The 4032-nt window shown below is 36.8% G+C and overlaps 1 non-coding gene across 1 annotated transcript; it reads left to right on the top strand.

The window, feature by feature from the left end:
• Positions 1-987: 987 nt before the first annotated feature.
• Positions 988-1178, top strand: LOC128646294 (U2 spliceosomal RNA). Its single transcript, XR_008400255.1, has one exon. It is a non-coding gene; the product is annotated as a U2 spliceosomal RNA (small nuclear RNA).
• The last annotated feature ends 2854 nt before the right edge of the window (positions 1179-4032 follow it).

The raw sequence follows: 4032 nt of genomic DNA, 5'->3' as shown, positions 1-4032 counted from the left end.
GAGACCAACATATTGTAAAAAAAAAAATATTTGCATGTGATAAAATATTTTATAAAGTCACATGTGCAGTTCAAGCAACTTTTGATAAAAAATGATTCTTGAGTGACAAAAGATTGAAATGAGTTTGTTAATTCTACAAATTCACATGGCCTACAATGTGAGCGTCTACATTCGAACATACCTTTATGTAAAAGTCATGAAGAGTTCACCTCTTTGTACTCAGGAAGTTGTGAGGGAGCCACAAAATTCGCAAAAGTTTTGGCTTTTCTATACGAAAATCTAATACCCTTATACACTATAGGAACAAAATGATCTGCCACCAAAAGGGCAAAATGTTTATGAGGAATTATCGAAGCGGCCACTTCAAACTCACCATAGGGCGCTCTTGAACGGCTCTCACTAGTGACGTCAGACGCCACAAGTCCATATGGCAGATAAGTTGAAAATGCACATGGGCCGAGTGCAGTGCCAGGAAAAAAGCAGTAAATTAACTGCAATAGACGAATCAAAATAATTAATCCAGCAGCATGGCAGCAAATATATATAACAAGAAGTTTATTTTTTCTTCACATCAAATAGGTACAGCTCACGGAATAAACGTCTGACGTGTTTCGCGCCCACTAGTGGCGCTTCATCATAGACCTAGTCTATGATGAAGCGCCACTAGGGGGCACGAAGCGCGTCAGCAAATCATGCTGGATAGACGAATAGAGAGAAGCAACATCTATAGTCAACCAGCAAGACTGTTTGGTCCACGCAAAGTCATTCAAAATTTTAAGAACATGTTTAATGTCTTGCAAGAAGCTAGGTAAACTCTTAACCAAAGTTTGTAACACCTCATCTAACCATAGTGACAAGTTTTGCAAAAAGTGAGCCTATACTGCTCACTATAGGTCTCCCATGTACATTGGTTACTAACTTGTGAACCTTCGGCAGGTGGTGGAAAATTGGCAATCTAGGATGCTTAACATATAAAAAGTCCACAGTATCGCTTCTCGGCCTTTTGGCTAAGATCATGTGTAGTATCTGTTCTTATCAGTTTAATATCTGATACGCGCCCTATCTGGGTGCCATATATTAAATGGATTTTTGAAACAGGGAGATGGAAGAAGAGCTTGCTCTGTCCACTCCACGCATTGACCTGGTATTGCAGTACCTCCAGGACCGGTGCACAAAAAAAAAAAAGTCCACTGTATTTTTGTCAAGGATTCCTAAGTTATAACCCTGATCTAAAATGTGTCTCAAATCCTTCTGGAATTTCATAGTTGGATCACCACTAAGTTTAGTATAATTATTAACATTCTCTAACTGTCATAAAGGGTTCAGATATATAGTTACTTTGTTCCCAAAGGACTATAGACCCGCCCTTGTCAGTATTACGTATAACCAACTCTTTGTTGCTTTGTAACTCTCTAACTGCCTGACGTTCAGTCCTGGATAGATTTTGACCTATAGACCTGGATTTCTGTTTTAGTTGTATATGGTCCTGTTCTATTCTCTTAAAGAATGTTTCCAAAATTGGCCCTCTATTTTGGATAGGGTAAAAATTGGATGTTTTTTTTAAACTTTTAATGTTGTTAGAAAATTCTATTCCTCCCTCTGATTCTAATTGAGCTAATGCAAGCACATCACATGTATCTTGGAAGGATATTTCTGCAGTTGATACTTAAGTATCTTGCCTGGATCTTTCAAGACATGTAGAACCTTTGAAATGCTTGCATAGAGTAATATTTCTAATCAAACGTATAACATAAATAATGGTACAAAACAAATCAAAATCAGATGTTGGTGCAAAATTCAGACCATAAGATAAGACCCTTTTCTGTTTATCCGTCAATGTAAAACTTGATAAAGTAATTATGCTACAGTTTTGTAATTTGTTTGTGGCTTGTTGTCATTTAGATGATACCTGTCCTGGTTCTGTCGTTGACCACACCCTCACATACTGACCGTTTCTATGGGAAAAGCCTGATCCAAAATGTTGTGATCCCCTGTAGTCTAGGGATTGTGGCGGCCAAAGCAGAATATGACTGCTGTGATTTATATCTTCCCAATGTTGGGTTTGTATTAGGTATAGAGGTTGAGGTCTGTGAGGCTACATAACTTTTTGTTTTTACTTTCTCTATATATTTTTTTCTTGGGCCTTACGACAGGTGCTGATACCAGGGCCTGTTTGTTTGTAATACCTGTTTTTAAATTTCCAGTGGGTTTATAAAGATTCTCATCTCCCCTCACTGTCTGAGAAAGAAACCTGTTTACCCTTTCCTCTGTGTCTGGGTTTACACCTATGTGGTGCTCTGTTCTTATTATTTATTCCATAGTGTGGAAAATATCTATGGGCCTGACGTTGTTCCATAAAAATACTGTGTTGTTACTTTAATCTGATTTATCATGTAGAAAAATGGAATGTTTAATTTCAATAACTGATGTTTTAACCTCAGCTACGGTGTTTTGCAACATAATATCAAAATATCCAAAATCTTGTTCTATACTACGGTTGTTCATTTCAACTTGCAACTCATCTATATCCCCTCTAACAGAGTTAAGCATTTATATGTTATACTGTAGTAACAATTACATAAACCATAGAGAACATTCAGATAGTATTGAATTCCAAGAGGATATAAAGTCCTTATCAGATACATCAAAGGTAGGGAATTTAGTGGTTCTTAAACCCCTTGGAATCATTTACAAACCAATATACCGTTCCAAAGTCCAAATATCATTCCAAAGCCCAAATATCCCATTGGAGTTTTGGTTCTCTAATGAGCAATGTTTCCATATTTTCAAATAACTCTGTGAGAGTAAAGTTGGACTTGTCCTCTAAAAAAAATTTGTCCATGTCATTATTGTCACAGTCCCTGGCAGTCTCCCCATTTTTGATTGCTCTGCCATCCAAGATCTGTTTAACAGTGTACATATTATTTTCCTTTGACCCTGGTTCAGGAATTATATTTATATGTACTATGTTACAGAAATAGATGTGAACATTATACACAGGAATCTATAGTATATAAAGTATATATCATGTTACCACAGTAAATATGTAAATACAGTCATGGCCAAAAATATTGGCTCCCATTAATTTCTGTCAGATAATGCACCACTTCACCCATAAAATTGTTTCAATTACAAATCTTTAGGCATTCTCATGATTATTTATTTTGTTTGTATTGGTATGACACAAAAAAAGTGGAGAAAAAAAGTCAAATCTGACACATTCCATGCAAAACTCCAAAAATGGGCTGGACAAAATTATTGGCACCCTCAATTTACTATTTGGTAGCATACCCTTGAAAAAAATAACTGAAATCAATTGCTTCCTGTAGCCATCAATGAGTTTCATACACCTCTCTACTGGAATTTTGGACCATTTTTCTTTCACCAACTGTTCCAGGTGTGTCAGATTGGAAGCGTTCCTTTTCCCAACTGCTGTTTTGAGATCTCTCCATAGGTGCTCTATGGGATTGAGATCTGGACTCATTGCTGGCCAGTTCAGTACTCTCCAGCACTTTGTCTTAAATCATTTCTGGGTGTTTTATTATGTGTGATTTGGGTCATTCTCCTGCTGTAAGACCCATGACCTCTAATGGAGACCCAACTTTTTGACATAATTTTTTTTTGTAGTCTTCAGATTTCATAATGCCATGCACACAGTCAAGACATCCAGTGCCAGAAGCACCAAAGCAACCCCAAAACATCAGTCAACCTCCACCATGTTTGACTGTTAGAACTGTATTCTTTTCTTTTAAAGCCTCTTTCTTTTTCTGAAAACAGTAGAATGATGGGCTTTACTAAAAAGCTGTAATTTTGTTTCGTCTGTCCACAGCGCATTCTGCCAAAAGGATTTTGGCTTCCAGTAGAGAGGTGTAAGAAACTCATTGATGGTTAAGGAAGCGAGTCATTTAAGTTATTTTTTCTAAGGGGTGTACTACCAAATATTAAATTGAGGGTGCCAATAATTTTGTCCAGTCTGTTTTTGGAGTTTTGCGTGTAATGTGTTGGCTTTTTTTCTTCACTTTTTTGTGTCAT

Source organism: Bombina bombina, chromosome 1 (assembly GCF_027579735.1).
Source record: "Bombina bombina isolate aBomBom1 chromosome 1, aBomBom1.pri, whole genome shotgun sequence".
Lineage (NCBI taxonomy): Eukaryota > Metazoa > Chordata > Amphibia > Anura > Bombinatoridae > Bombina > Bombina bombina.
Note: the sequence above shows the minus strand (reverse complement) of the source record. Positions and strands in the feature narration are given on the sequence as shown.